The following is a 17,297-nucleotide window of genomic DNA, read 5'->3' on the forward strand; positions in this document are numbered from 1 at the left end:
GATCTTCATGATTGTACTTTTTGTTGGAGATCCAGCTTAAGAATGTTACCCTCTCTGAATAAAGAGCGTGTGCTTTTTTCTAAGTGACAGGTTGCTATTTAAGCTTTCTCAATAAGCTGACCTGTTGCTTCTAACTCTGCAATATTGGCAGAGAAATATTTAAAAAGTAGCCAAGGAGCTAGACCCTTTTGCTCATCTCACTTGTAGGCAACCGGTTCACCCAGGAGCTGTCACCTGAAGTCAATCCACTGGCTTGACTAAGTGCACATAATCTCAGAATTGTTTCCTCAGAGGATGGAGCATCTAGCAAACAAGTTAGAATGAAACTTATTCAACTGTGGGTCATTATAACAACAGTGGCAGCTTGGTAAGGCAAGAAATATACACCCAATTTAACCTGCAACTTACAGGCTGAATCTGTTTGGCTTGTATGAGAAAGAAAAAACAAACAAACAAAAAAAAAAAACACCCAACAACCTACAAACCCAAAAGCTAAGGATTAAAGACAGAAACATCTCATAGGGAAAGCTTTTCTTTCTCTGTCTCTAAGAACAGGACCTATTCTTATTTCTGGTGGTTTTTTGTGTTTTTTTTTCTTTTTCCTCCCCTCAGCTGATCTTGTTTCTTTGCCCTACTGAGCTTGCTAAATTGATTTCCAGCAATGGCTGAAGAGCGTGAACACTCCTCCTTTATTTGCAGGACATCAAGGTGCATGCAGGTTCCCTCTAGGGTACCTGGAGGGAAAAGGCAGTGGCCTGTGCAATAAGCAGACATCCACAGAAATACTTCAAGCTTTCATGATCCTCTTGAGGGAAAGAAAAGCTTCAGGCTTCTTCAGCCTAGAAGAAGAGCAGAGAGGCAGATGGATTCAAGCCTCAATAGCTCTGTGCTAAATACTATATAGAAAGGGTGATGCTCTGAGAAATACCAAGGGAAAAATAAGGGGAAGGATGACTATCATTGGGAGAACTGCTATGAATTTAGATGTGTCCTGGGTTACAATCATATGGCTAGCGATGATGACATATTGCTATTTTCTAGTCTGTTGCTGCAATCTTGACTAACGTCTAGCTGTTCTGTGACCAGCATGATTCTGCAGGTATGCTTCCAGACCTTCCCCTTTAGATGTTAACCACTCTAATTCCTCTGGTGGAAAGTCTCTAAGCACTGGTTTGCAGTTATTTCTGGGTAACATGATTTATTTATAATGCAACACAGGCTGTGTTGCTTCAGGGGTGAACTGAATAAGTATGTTCTATCCCACATTAAATGGGAGAAGGTGGCATGTGTTGGCATGTGAAACTATGGCATGTGATCTGCTTTGGCACATTGCTTTAGCACCTTTTGGCAAAGGAAATACCTATTACGCATCTATATCCTGTTATCTATCCAACAGAGCAGGAATTTTCAATTTCTGTTTACACTCCCTGACTGTCCTCAGATACACGTGTTACAAAGTATCAGATACATAACTGCATTTTCTTTTTCTTTTTTTTTTTTTTTTTACTGGAATTTGTTGTCTCATACTGATATCAAAAGCTGAGCATAGCTGCAGTAGGAGAGCCAGTGGGAGCTTGATATTGAACAAACTGGTCCCAGCCTGAAGAGGAATCATGGAAAGAATGCTCTGGAGTTAAATCACTCCCTCACAGACTGGTGTGTGGGAACCTATAATGAGAAGAGGAAGGTTACACATGACATTTCTGTTTAAGAGGCTCCTAATTGTTTCCATGTGCTCTCGATGTTACCTTTCAGAAGTCTTTTCACTGAAGAGGACCGAATGACATGTCCCATGATACACCTTAGTACTAATTCCACAAAAAGGGATCACTCTGAAGTGACCTAAGACTTTTTCATTTCCATTCCTTCTTTATCTGCTATCTAATGAACTGAATATTCATCCTCTGAGACTCTGTAGCATGTTTTAGGATACAAATTTCCAGGCTTCTGGATTGTATAACATCTTAACTGCTTTGGCCTGGGCGAGCCCATGATCCCACCTGCACCATTAGGTACTTCATCCATGTCCCTGTGACTTTGCTTTATTCTTCACTGGCTTTGCCTGATATCTTGCATTGTTTTCAGAACACTTCCGATATTTGTCATGTTGAATAACAGCTCTCTTTATTATAGCCATTGTGCATATTTTTTTCTCTCTTACACTACATTTGTTACAATCTAGGATGCGGGCTGCTTGGGGAATGTTATTGAAAACATTTAATTTACTTTTTTTTAGATTCAGTTGTGTGTTTTGCAGATCATATCCCTGAGCTCTCACTGAATATGCTGCTGATATAGTCCTGTTTGTATTGTGCCTCTTTCTCCTTTTGGAGCCTTGTGTGGAAATACTAATAACATCTGAGTTAAACCTTTAAGTTTTAACAGTATAGGAGCCTCCTATAAATCAAGCTGAATATCTACTCAATTACGTTCCTCAAAAACTATGTACAGTTCTAAATCAAACAATGTAATTTAGAAGTAAGGTTGTGGTGATAATAATAATACAGAAAATGCACAGCTTTTTTTTTTACTAATAGATACAAATTACCCATCATTCTAAACCTGATATTAATACTAATATTGGTATCACACCACTGAGATGAACTCCCTGCTCATGAAGTGTTATCATTGCAGACATCTGGCAAATTGGTTGTTAACTTCTAACACAATTGATATGCCTTTTATTATTACAATATTCTGTTTCAACAAAAGAGTGCCCATTTCCCAGTGATGAACCATTTTAATGATTTTATGTAGAAATACAGCTAATGAAAAATAATGACAAGGGACTTGTGAATTCAGTTTTTTATTCTCCATTCCAGCAGTACTCATTACAATATCACAAAATTATGTCTTATGAAAATGACACACAGGTACACTTCAGTCTCTCTTTCAGGCTGCCTACATAAATAGGAAAAATTGCACTAGTATCAGGACAATGTCCTACAATGCTTGGATTGTCCAGCAAATATAAACATTAGAATAATTTATTCTTTCTATTACATTTTGTATATGCATTACCTGAATCATTCATCTTTCCCAGTTATTGTTCTTTCTTGATATGAGCATACAAATGAGGAAATGAGAGCCCTAACTTAGCCTAAATTTTAAAATGAGACTAACACTACTTCTAGGCTTAAGGATATGCATAAAATACCAGAAGTACAACTGAAACCTCTTATTATCACTGTCACTCTATTAGATTTCTTTCTTGAGCACCAGCATGTGGCAATTATAAAAAAATACAGTGGAATATAGTAATATAGAAATGTTCATGCTTGATCAGCTCAGTGACCTATTCATCTCAGTATCCTGTCTTTATTAGCAGTTAATGGCAGATGTTTCCAAAGAAAGTACGAGGACTTTATGATCCTGTAAGCTGTTTACCAGACACTTTTTGCATATAAGTTCTTTCATTTAAGGGGTTTGATTATATGCTGAAGTGTGAAAGTTTACACCTCTTTTCTACCCTACCTTATCTGTCACAACATGGAAAATGATTTGACATTCATAGAGGATAGAGATTTCGACAACTTGGCTGCTCTTCAGGCATGGGTAAGAGCCAGATTTTGATCCTTGTTCCCAAGTCACCCTATCATTTATGCTATGATGATGATATTATTTAGTAGTATTATTATTTTTGTTTAGTGCAAAACTGATGGGAAAGCACAAGACACTGGAACAGCTTTATGGCAGTGTATGCCAGTCTGATACTTCCCAGTTGCAGGTTAGATTTCCTAAACTTTTCTTAGTTCACTTAATGAGTCAATGGATTTTGAGTGCACGATTAACTTACAATAATTATATTGACAATCTCAAAGAAAGAGATCCTCACATTAATCAGTGTCTGTATGGAAATGCTCTAATTCTAGCATGTAGAAAAAGGCACCAACTGCTATTTGGTCCACCTGTACCATGGGGTTTTTTTTCTAGCAGGTGGGTCACAATCAGCCTTTTTATTTATTTCAGACAATTTAACTGATTCCAAAGTATTGTTCAGGGATCTGCTCTGTCTTGGATGGCATCCACACAGTTTCAAGATAGAGACACATTCACCACTTTCTAGTCCCACAGATGGCAGCAGATTCTAATGAGCTTTTTAAACACATTCCTTATTAGGTTGGAATTTCATCTGTATTTTTTTCAATATCCCACAAAGCATTCAGTCTTGGGAACTTAATAACTTAATTTATCAGTTTGTTCCAGCATGTCTCACTAGAAAGCTTGCAGGACTCTAAACACAGGGTGGAGGAGAAAAACAGCCTGGCATGATGATAAAGTCCAGCACTTTGTTGAATAGGCTTGTAAACACAGTAAGACCTGAAACAAAGTACTTCTGGAAAGTATGTTATTTGTCCGTGCTCTAGGAAGCCCGTAATACAGTCCAAGAGCACTGTAAATGCCATACCATTCTGCACCAAAATAATGTAAGAATCTCACAGCAATCTGGTGGGGGTCCTGGAAAAAATGTGGTGGGAGAGAGTGAAATCCCAATTTGGAGGAACTTGGAAGGGATTAAATTTTGGGTGGGAGCCCTCAGATTGAAAATGTAATTTCTTCACACACACACTTTAACTACATATGCAATTTTATTCAATACATGGCCTTTAAGCAGACTTATTTCTTTGTGGAAAGGTAAGTATAGTATATATAGTGTACATGTATTTTCATGTTGGTTTTGAAAAAATCATCATCTATGTTAAGCTCAGTTTTAATATTAACTTCAGTGTTACGTTACTGCATCATCAATAACAAGAAGTCTGTGCTGAAAAACATTAATAAGCCAATTATTTTTCTTTACTTTGTCAAAGTAATTGACAGAATGCAATTTTGAATAATGCAGCAATTAAAGTTTAGTTGATATAGGGCAACATTATCTAAAAGACAGTTTTCTATGCTTACTGTGACGGAACATAGGACTAACAAAATTAAAATGTGTACTGTTTCATCCATTATTCTTTTAATATCAACACCCTATCCTGCTGACTAGCAAGTCCACTAACAGTAGATCTTAAATCACATATAAGCTGAAGCAAATACCCTGAAGTCTAACCCATAACAGCTATATGCAATAAATTCTATTAAGCTATATCATGTTTCTCTGAGGATAAATATCACCACACCATGAATCTTTTACTAAATAGACATTTCAGCATTGTCAGGAAGGAGGCAACGTTCTGAATCAGTCAGGACCACATTAGGAATTGTGATACAGTTCATTACTTGTGAGATGTTACACAGCATTAGAGACTTCCATAGGCTTAATTTGACATGAAGCCATCAAGCTGTGTAAAATGAATTATAAGAAAACAAACTTCAAATACATTTACTTTCCATGTAAATGGAAATTTACTTTCTATTATCTGTATTTTGCACATATTTTCTTCCTGAGCCTGCAAAGGTGAAATATGATGAGTTGGATGCTTTAATATTAGAAAAAAGAGTTATCAACATTAATGTCTATTCTTTCTTAGTCATTTCAGTCACAATTAAATGTGAGGAAAAGAAACACTACAACATTTTAGTATAGCAGTTATTGCTACAGAAAAAGACAGCACTCTTGAATATTTTTTCTGTGCCAAGCTTATACTGCAGGAACAAAAAATATGTGCTACAATTTATTTGGAGAATTTTGGCTTTTCTGTTGTCCATAAATTACTGGTGAGAATCCAAAATATTTCAGTCTTTATATAAATGTATTTTAGCCTTTGGATTGCTTGCAAGCTGGGTTTGTGTTTGAAGCATTTTGTTCACTGAACCCTACATTCAAGGTTTATTTTTTATAAACTTTTAAAGTATTAACTATCCTCTGAGTATGTTCAAAACCACATTAGAGGAAGCTTTTCAGCTCAAAATTTCTCACTTTTTTTCTCCTCAGTTTCAAAAGAGGACCATCATGGGTGTCATCTTCAGTACTCTGAAAGACCAAAAGATACACATAGGACATATAGACACAGTAATGCCAAAAATATACTGTCAGACAGCTCTTTGCAGTCTGTGAAGAGAAGTACAAAGGACAGCAAATGAAGCCAGAGCCTCTCCTAAGCCCTCTGGTTGGACACAGGTATCACCTCTGCGTATTCAGGTGAGTAAGAGTTGCTGCTGATCTGTGGAGGAAGGGATGCAAAGATGAAAAGCAACTTGCTGTTCTTAAGGGCTGAAAACAGATCATTATAGTTTAGGGCATGTACATAACTTGTTACCCATAAAATCTTATGAATTCTTTAATCACCTAGTCTTTATTCTTGTCCATTGTACCCCTTTCCTTTTGTTTCACTTCATGCCCCCTTCTGCAAAAACTTACAAAGCTGTGTTGAATGCTAAACCTTGTCAGGAGTCTCAGTCACCTCAGTGACATTCTGATCCCAAAAGGGAAATACATTTTTGATCTTCATAAGCCTGCGACTATCAACTTAGACAGTCTGAAGCAGGAGCTTCATTTATGCTTCAGTCTGAGCACTGTTGTAACCAGCCAAAATAAATAACACATAATAGCATATTACATCATTTAAAAATAGAACTAGTCAGATCAAGTATTAGAGACCTGTACTTGAGGTGCTGAAGATTAAAAATTCTCAAAACAGTCTTTCTTGTTGAGCTTGTGCCATGGGACTGATATGTCTTTTGTCTGTAATATATCCAATCAGCAGGGAAGGGGCAATTTGGGGGGTCAATAGGTCACAGAGCTGCCTGCAAAAGTGCTTGGGCTATTTGGTTCTGTTGAAATCTGTTGCAAATCTTCTTTGGTTTCAGGCACTCTGGGATTTCACCTCCTGAGTTAATGGAAACAGAATGAAAACAAAGTGCCTTGCAGAATCACCCCACTCCTATCTGCACATCTGACTTGCTGTAGTCTGAAAATGAATTAAAGGAGAAAATTTTTTTCAGATAAAGTCTCTGAGAGTTACATGCCATTCTAAGATGGAATTGTTTGCACATGATTTCTAACTTCTCTTTTTGGTGTCATTTGAAGGTCAACAGACTCATGAAGATAGTCTTCCTATATTTAGGAATTTCTCCTTTTCCTCCTCTACAAGGGTGCACTTTTGGAATAAAGAGGACTTGCTTAGAGAAGACAATTTTTATTGCTGTTTCTGATTTACTATGTCAATGGATATACAGTCTCTAACAGAAAAGAAACTTTCCCCCTCTTCACCTTCTACCGGTATTAGTCTTGATTAGGCTTCTCTGTGTGTACATGCCTGGCTTTCAGAAGAGGAATGCACCGTTCACTGAAGGAATGAGGGGACTGCCCTGCTTTCTGTGCAGTAGTTTGCTAACCTACCATACACTTTCTAATAACTCATCAGAGAGATGATGGACAACACAATTACCTTTGTAAGTGGTCTAAAGTAAAGATGTGGAAGCCCAGTGTAAGGATAGATGCCAAGTTCTGTGCTCGGAAGGAACATCAACCCATTCACAGTGCAAGACTTTGCAAAATAAATCAAGCAGCTGTTCTGCTGCAAGGCATCCGGTTACTCTGTGAAAATCAGTTTCAAGAACATTGTGTCATTGCAAAAAGGGTACAAGTCAACCTGGGGCTTACAAACAAGAGTACCTGGGGCATACAAACAAGAGTATATTTTATACGGATGTGTTGCAAAAGGAGGGATAGGTCAGGCCGCTTAAAGAATTGTCACCAAAGAGTTTAAGTGAAATAGGTTTAATACAAATATGTAGAAATGCAACTACACAAGATTTGATGGTAAGGTTGACTCTATTACTTATTAAGTGGAGTAAATATACAGAGATAAATCAAGTTGAAATCAAGTTATAATAGAGTTGGAAACAGTTTGTAAAGATCAAAGGTATAAAATGGTAAAGGAGACCCTCCCATCGAGTCACAAGGTTTAGAGTAGACCCCCTTGAGTTTAGATGTGGCTAAATCTATTCCTAGTCTCAACTTGGACAACAGATTAGCTCTGAAGGGGAACGTGAGAGAGAGAAAAAGAAAGCTTATTCACATTAAATAAGATTTTAGCAGTGAATGAGTTTGGTTTAAATCACAAAATTACCTAATTAACCTACTTCAAGCTTTGTATTACAGCAAAGGCATTCCTATTAAAAGTTTGCCCTTCAGTTCGGTGAAGTACTCTCATTTTACGCCTTTGCATTCCTCAGTGTGTTAAGTGTTGAGCCTCGAGGAGCAAGGGGAATCAGTCTGGCCCGCCCCATCATAGACTCTCCATGGCGGTCCCCTGGGTATCACCAGCGGAGTGGTCTGTGAGCTCTGGGTGGTGTCCCACTCAGGGGGAGGTGCTGGCTGCAGCCGCTGTGGCCCAGGAGGGCTCCAAAGGCTCTCACTTTAGGACTGCAGTTTATAACACTCTGAGAGGAGTGGCTTTAGTCATCAGCACATTCCCATCCCACCACAACCTGAGATGGTAATTTTCTCAAAAATTCCAGGCACAATATATCATTCCACTCAGTTACCGCTCAGGCTATGATCTGGTGGGAACAGGATTGTCAGGGAATAACTGATTATTTCCATTATTCTCCCCTGCTTTGACCAGTCAACAGGAGTGCCAGCACAAGCAGCACCATCCTTTGCCCCAGTCAGGTCGGAGTTACTGGTACAGCCAAGGGGTGCTCAGCTGCCCAACTATCCCTCAGGGTGCTGAGGCCTCGCTGACAGCTCCCAGTACGGACAATGCCACTCCCTACTTAGACGAGCAAGACCTGATGGGGTCAAGGGAAGCTTAACTGCCCAGCTCACCCCTCAAGGCACTGAGGCCCAGCCAGCAGCTCCCAGGGTCATAAGACAGCCCAGAGAAGGGGGAGAAGTGCACCACCACAAGCCGATGCAGAAGGTAAACTTTCCTTTTCACTCAGCATTGGTAGGACTGCAGCTGAAATCTTATGTCCAGTTTTGGGCACCACTCTTCTGGACAGATGTGCATTAATTTGAGAGCAGGCCCAGGGCAGATCAAGAAGAACAAGTAGTGGTCTAAAAATGCAGTTTCTGAGGAAAGTTTGAAGAAATTTTGTCTATTTATTCTGCAAGGGAAAAGTGAGGGGTTGGTTGTGGAATGACATTCATCAAATTTCTGAGAAGCTGTGGAAACTAGGGAGTAGTCTATTCTCCTTATCTGTGAGAAAAGGACAAGTAGTAACTGGTGACAAGAGAGATTTAGGTCAGTTTTTAGAAAGGTTTTCTGCTCAGAAGATTGATTCACCAAGGAATCAATCCTGTGAACTTTCCATTGCTGGCAGTTTTTGAGTGCTTATGTTAGACAGGCATCTGTCCAGCATGACAGAACAAGTACAGGTAACTTGGAAAAAAACCTTTCATGTTCCATTCAGATTTATTTCATAAATATATTCCCTTGTTTCATTTTTGTCATTGTATTTTACAACAATTCTGTAAACCTAGAATAAATGGTATTAGTGAAAAAGGCACAGGCTGAAGCCATAGTCCAGTAAAACAGATTTAAGATAAGCATTTGTGGTCCACGAAGTAAAATGCTCAGGTGCTAACCAGACCTAGGTTTGACAAAAGTAGGGTAAGATCAAAATCAAGTAGTGATGATACTGTAGCTGATGGATTGGAAAATAAACCCAAGTACCAATTTTGTTTATGTCAGATGAACAATGACTCAGTTATGTCCCTATTACTATCCTTGAGTAAATTATTAGTGTAGAGCTAGAGGCAATAATAGGTATTAGTGTGGAGAGGTTCAGTGCAATAGTAATTAGGATTCTATGCTTACTTTTTTGTGTTGTGTTGTGTTGTGATCCAAAATGCAGTCACTTAGAAAGTATTTCATTCTACACCACCTTACAATATCATTCTCCTTACAAACAAAAGGTTTTTAAACTAGAAATGGGGACACAATGTCATCTTCATGTTGCATAGAAAAAAACGTAAAAAATCCTTAAGATTTATTCACTTACCTGCTTTTTAAACAAAACCTTGAAAGGGATCTCCTTTCATTTTTAAACCCTATTTTTGCAAGCAAACTCAAATTGCCTTAATATAATAATAAAGATCAGTATTGATTAATAATTATGGTGGTTTGCAGGTTGGGAGGTATTTTGCGTTCTTAGTTGTGGCACAAAAACTTTATTGCAGAACCTCAGGCATTTTATATAGCTCTTGCAAATATGTCTATCGCAAACGTAAAATCTCACAAGCCACTTACTACATTTAATTTTAGCTTGCAAAGTAGAGTTGGAAACACCAGATTTGAAGTCTTTGAGCATTAAGAGAAAGAACAGTCTCTCAGTTTGAAACACCATTGTCAGTTCCCTCACCAGAAACATGAATTTAAAGTTTGAAAAAGTTTGGCAGCAGCTGAAGATTTGAACTTCACAGCTGAGCCTTATCAAATATTGACAGCCACTGCAAAAAAAGATATAAGTTATTCTATGGTAGATAGTACATAATACCATTGACCATGTGTTGTGGAATTCATTTGGAAGTGAATCACATAGGCAACAGTAATAAGAAAAAATAAAATGTTAATTCAGATATTTTTCTAAAGGTTCTAGCTTGGAATTCTTTCTTTATACTTTTTAATGCAAAGAATTCCATAGATCTCAGGATTAACACACATTACTATCTAAAATATTACTAATGTGATGCTAAAGTGCTCTTACCTTTCATTTTCATAGCAATCATTGCAAATTGCATATAACTTACATAATAGTTGGCATAATAATTCACATTAGAATAATTTATGTCAAAAAGCATAAATACGTACATTTTTTGTTTTAGCAATGATAGGTACCTTGAAGCATTAAGCATTGATACATACTCCTTTTTACTTAATATGTGATTGGATATACTAAGGTATGGGTCTAAAAAGGAAAGGACAGTTGTAGAGATTTACAAATGTAGTCAGTGTTAATCTGGGACTGCTTCTGAGTTTTGTATTCAGAACATTCATCTCAGCAAGAGAATGTTCCTTTAGGTGATATTTTAACTTTTTATCATGGAAAAATGTCTCAGCTGTGCCCACTGCTTCCATGTATTGTATGATATAGTTAAGCTATTAATGGACTACTGTGCAAAAATACTATTAAAGAAGGTATGGCCAGCAAGTTGGGAAACAGGACTATTGTTTACACTGTTCCGGCTGCACAAAACCTCCAGGACAGAAGTAAGTAGCCTGAGCACAGAGAAGCAGCCCCAGCAAGTGTGGGAGATGTCTGGGATGTCCTCTGGCATCAGGAACAAATACCAGCCAAGGCAAAGGAGAGTAAGAGACTTTTCTGGAGCCTGGAAAGAACAGTGGAGGTTTACTTAAGTCCAGAAAGCTACTGATAGTTTTCAGATATGAAAGCATGGGAAAAGTACTAGCACACAGAGAACATAGTGTCTGCAGAAGGTTTTTAAGTGTTTTTTTTTAAATGTGTCACCTAACAGATCGGACTTTTTGTCTCTGTTCGTAGCATCACTTGTTCTGGATTATTAATTGTACTCTAGCAAAATAGAGTGTTTGAACTCTTTTTGGTGGCTTTTGGCAAGTTGCATCAATAAAATAAGTATGTCTCCAACCCGGGGCTCTGTGCCAACAGCTGTTACGGTTCGGCTTTCCTGGGAACCCTCATTGCCTCAGCAAAACCTGTCCATCTTTCCTACGGTCAGGAGTAATTGCATCAATCTTAAACATTAAAAATCATGAAACAGGTCCCCAGATTAACAATACTTCAGGAATCATGCAGTTTAAAAGGAAAAAATACATCTTGTTCTATGCCTCCAGCCGGTAGTCCCATGGGGTGCATTTGTGCTACATCTTTAGGTTTTTCTGTAGTAGCTGGTGAACTTCATAGTTTTTGGGGGTTTGGGTTTTTTTGTTGGTTTTTTTTTAGTCATAGTATCTTGCTTTGCTGTTGTTGTTGTTGTTGTTTTGGCAGCTAGATCTCTAAGAAACTCCAACTTAAAATCAAATTGTGAGCATTATCAGCCCTGACTAATTCTGATTTCAACTGCTGAGGACTCAAAACTCCCATTAAAAAATTTCTATTCCATGTGCAAAATAACCACAGGACTTCTCAAAATCTGTTTTTACCCCATATGTATTTAAAGAGCCATTTTACTGAGAACAGTAAAAAACACCACCTCTTCTCCCCATGTGCATACAATGTCACTTCTGCTCCTTTCAGTGAAGAAAATAAGTGACTAACAATTTCTATTCCTACTGGCCCTGAAAAACTAACCCCTCTGAAACAGCTGACGTGATTTGTTATTACCTGGGCAATCACAAATCAGTTACCCTGTTCTCACTGAGACATCAAGCGGTCATGTGAATATAATTCTATTAAGATGAAGGAATAACTGGAACAAAAGATACAATCATTTTTTGTCATTTTTAATGGGAAAAAGGTAATGTTACCTGATTTTACTTTTGCGATCAGATTGAGTTTGAAGGACTCAAAGCTGAAAAAGGTCTTGTTTTTCTCCCAGTTAAAACATGCACTTTAAATTTGGAACCAGTTGAAAGACAATAAATGCAGAACATTATGATGCTATTTCTACAGAACTACTTTTCTAGACTGGAACTATACTTTGAAGTCAAATTTATCAAAACATGTCAAGAAAGTGATGAAGTACCAATGGAGTCTGTACATCAGAAACTGAGGCAAGCCATATCCTTCCACTAAGCCACCTTCACAGTCTCAATCTCTTTCCTGCTCAGAGAGTGACGGGAGATTACCCAAATTCAGCACCGACAGCCCTCCCTACCTACCTGGGACAGCTGCTGGGCTCAGTTTGTCTTGGCTTGCTGCTCAGGAATACAAAGTGAGAAATGCCATATCATGCATGCCATTCCTCTGACTATGTTAACACTGAAGGAAAGAACGCTATTTATTATCTCATATAGTTGATATTAAGTGTACATACATGATAGCCCTCGACTGCATATTTTTTTCTCTTGTTGCTTTGCTGTTTCCTAACAAGCTCTGGAGGTCTTTTATAAGTTCTGTTCCTATTAAAATAGTGGGCTAAAATGAAGAAAAAAACAAGCAAACAAAAAACTTTAACAACAAACACTGCAGCTGTGATTGGTTAACGTATTTCCCACTGTGCCAGAAAAAAAATGATACATTGAGTTAGATGCAGATTAAACTAGTTGACAGATCATCACAGTTACAATCAACAACTACTTAAACAGCTAACACCTAAGAGTATTTTTCAGTCTTTGAAATATATGAATACATGTGTAAGAGATATCCCGAAAAGGCTAATAATAATAATTGTTCATTTGAAAAGGAAGCAGAGATGTAATCTGTAAAGCTAGAACAAGTGCCTTTTATAGTTCAGTTTTCCTACTTCTAGAACTACCAAAAAAGTGAGGGGGAAAAGGCCTTTTTAATATCAGGATCAACATGAATTCTGGATGGAAGCACACAACAAACCTGTGTGAGCAATCTTCATAGAGAAATATGCAGAAAAAGACTTATTATTTAAGGCAGATTTCAGAAGTATATAACATACTTCATTGTAGGAGTTGTCTTCTGCTTTTTAAAATATATTTTGTGAAATATTAGAAACAATGAATGCTATAGATTGCTATAAAGGAGATTGCTAGTTATGGGTCACCTCTTTTTACCCTTTCCGTAAGGAGAAAAAAAAGTGGTTTAAAGAGGAGAAGGCAGAGCACAACCCATCCCATCACTTAGAATTAAACAACAGTCTTACGTCAGTCTTTATAAACTCTTGAGACAAGAACAGATGACAAAGAAAGGGATGAATCCTACTTATGGATTCCAGGTTCAGGCAGGGATGTAGGGGCCTTTGCCTGGAAACTACATCTTGAGTGGAAGCAGCAGAAGGACATCCTCAGACTCCACCCATGAGGAAGTGTGGAGGTGAGGGCACAACCTGGAGTTTCCCAGAGTGCCCACCAGCTTCAAGGGGCACCCAGAGCTGCACACAGTTTTGCTCTTGGGGTACTTATTCTCCCCACTGACTGTGAAGAAGGAAGACAGTGTACAGTGGGAAGAAGAAAAACTCCTCTCACACAATCTGGGATTAAAAATCCAGTCCTGGGGCTGTACTCGCTCTGTTTATACAGCACCTGCAAGCAGGGCAAGTGTTAAGGTTGGTTCTCTTTCTGTAACGATGACTGCCTCCTGGACAGCCTCGAGCATGCTACTGACATGAGTGCCCTCATCCACTATGGCATCCTGGGCCTGCAAGACCCTGCACAAGGAGTGCTCTGGCGGTGCCTGTCACTGAATTCAGAAGTCTGGAAAACAGAAGGGTCAGAAGTCTGGTCTGAAGGGAAACCACCAAACCACTCCTTTAGAGACATCCTATTGGTAATCACTTATTTCCAAATCCTACAATATCACTTTCTTTCCCATCTTGTCTTCCCCCAAAGGAACAAGACGTGTATAAATTTGCATTTATACAGAAATCTGAACTTTGGACAGTTGCTGCCAGTTCCTCTAGTAATATTATTTATACATACACTCATTTCTGGATGAGAAAACAGAGTAAAAGGCTTCCCAGTGCTGGTTACAGGAGTAGATTCCTGTAAGCAAATGTTCATGGCTTCTGTTCAGGTTTCCTGCACCATATATTTAAAGAGCTGCACCATATATTTAAAGAGTGATGTGAATAAAGTGAAATGTTTTTATTAATATTCTCACATCTCTGTGGGGAAATGAATGACAATGCTATTTACTTTGCATATATATTTTAAATGATTGCCCTAGCTGGTATTTCAGCTTTTTAACTATAGAAACTTTGGTTGTTTCATGCATTTCAGTGAGAGCAAAGAAGAGTTAGAATCTTCCAGTAAAAGTGTATGAAGGTCCTATAGACTCTAGTCAGAAGCTGAAAGCACTGGTATTGTTAGCTTAAAAAAAGTTTCTTATCTGCTTGAATCAAACTATTCTTGCTACCAACCATATTTTCTAGATACAAATACTAAAAATTAAATACAAAGCACATTTTGCATTGCAGAATATCTAGTTTGAAAAAGAAGTTGGGAAAAATGTGAAGTCTCAGATATTAACTGAATCTGAACATAAAAACATGACACCTCTCTAATATAGTATGTCATTGTATTGCAAGATGTCATATCAGTACCCTTCTGTTGTTTGTGATAATAAAAATCACTGCAGCTCTTATATTATTTAAGACTATAACAGAGTTAAAACTTGCGAAAATGCTGAGGGAAAGAAATTGCCTGCATATGTTGATAACACATGGGTCTGCTGTATTTGTCATATTTTAACTCTTTTACAAAAGAATTCAATCATATATCCAAAGTAAACTAACAGTCGGTATAACAGCGTGGATTTTAAATTCAGCCCAGACCTGAACAGACACACAATAAAGTGTCTGAGATAAAATAAATCAGTGAACGATAGAATTACATTAATAAATGGATCCAAATGAAAATATGGTATTTCTGGGGTTTGAATGCATGTTAAAGATAAAATGTGTGACCATAAAGACAGCAAAACATGACTGGTTACCCTAACTCTTATATTTACCGCCACGGAAACCAAAAGCTGTGTTTGTGAATATAACTTCATGAATATTGCTGTCTGCATCTTTCTGGCTGCAGTTGCACAGCAAATCAAGCTGTGATCCTGCTGAAACTGGACAAGTAATGTCAAGTATTTCAGGAAGGTAATAATTTGCTGATCTTTAGAATGAACTAAATGAGTTGCTTTAAGCAAGTCTGCTACATTTGCATTTCAAACAGGTATTTCTTGTGGAAGGGAAATCAGAGGCAGCAGCAAGGTTCTGGGCTTTGCTCTCAGGACTTCTTACCAAACCAAAATCTCATATAAGAGATATATCATTGCAGGGAGCTGGATATGAAAGCTCAATGATTCTTCTTCATAGTTAAGTGCTAAAACCACAAGCTGAGAGTTAACTCCATGAGGCTGGCAAGCTCTTTTGCTGCCTCCTTTGGTTGTGAGTGCCCCATTGCATCCAAGCTGCTCCAAGAGGGAAGGCTCATCATGCCCCTGGCAAACTCAGGCTTCGACAATTGCATGCCCTAGCTGCCTTTGGTGTAGTCAAGCTGTAGATCTATTTCTTTCTAGAGGAATATCCCACCTATCTCACTATCATACAATAGTAGGTGGCACCAGCAAAAAGCACACTCTTTGTAAATGCTAAGAGGCTACACTAACCAGACTCAACCTGCCTCAGAGCTGGGCTTCGATGGGATACTCTGGGTTATTCTCCTGAACAAGCACTTTGGAAATGGTTGTCTAGTATTAGCTGCAAGGAAATTTTCAAGGGGAGAACACAGGGCTAGGCATTTTTTGATACAGTAGCTGCCTGAGACATGGGAGGATTTTAAACAGATTCCCAATACTTCTGAACTTTCATTTTGAAATAACAGTACTCTAAAAATAAAGTATTTTGTATCCTAATAAATATCTTATCTTTATACTGTGCATTTCATAATAATGATTTTTTGCCTCCTTAAAGCCTTATAAAGACTATAAAAGAATATGCTTCTTTTAAGACACAAAATCATAGTATGTATCTACTTCATTTGTGCATTGCCATGAAACAGTCAGGTAAGAACTGTGACACAGGTGGGCAAGTGTCAATAACAGCTACCCAGAGATGCACTCAGTCCTACAGAACATTGGTAGGTCCTGTGATGCTACCTTTTTCCTTCCAGCTTTATACCCTGTTTTTCCATATACATGGAAATAAAGTACAGAAACATAGGTAAGTTACAGCAACAGGAAGGTGATCTGTACACTAGCACCAGTCAGTTCTCAGGTACATCACTGCCAGATTAGCTGTTCCATAAACTGGTTACTATTTTTCACAAAAAAAAAAAAACAACCAAACATGTTAAGATTATTTAAGTAATTTTGATGGCCTTGTATAATGTGGCACCTGAGAGAGAGAGAGTGTGTCCGTGTGTGTGCATGTATGTGTGTGTGTGTAGAGAGAAAAGGCATGCATTCTAACCAATACATTTATCTACAAGGAAACCCCACCCATCTCCTTACCTTTTCTATAATGATATCTTCTTCCTTTTAAAACATTACAGAAGTTTTGATGGTGAAGAAAACCTGGAAGACGCATGCATTTTCATCTCATTCACATGAGAGTTATACATCAAAAGAAGTTTTAAATTCTAAAGATTTGTGGATACCAATAATCTTGTAGCAAAGTAATCCCAGTGTCTCCTTAGTTGCTTGAAACTTGTCTCTTTACAAAGGCAAAACTCCTTCAAAAATTACCAAAGCTTCATCAAAAAGCTTAACAGGATTTGTTGATGACTGATTGCATGCTTACTCCTGTTCATAGAACCAGAATCATAGAAACATATAGGTTGAAAAAGACCTTTGAGATC

Source organism: Falco biarmicus, chromosome 5 (assembly GCF_023638135.1).
Source record: "Falco biarmicus isolate bFalBia1 chromosome 5, bFalBia1.pri, whole genome shotgun sequence".
Lineage (NCBI taxonomy): Eukaryota > Metazoa > Chordata > Aves > Falconiformes > Falconidae > Falco > Falco biarmicus.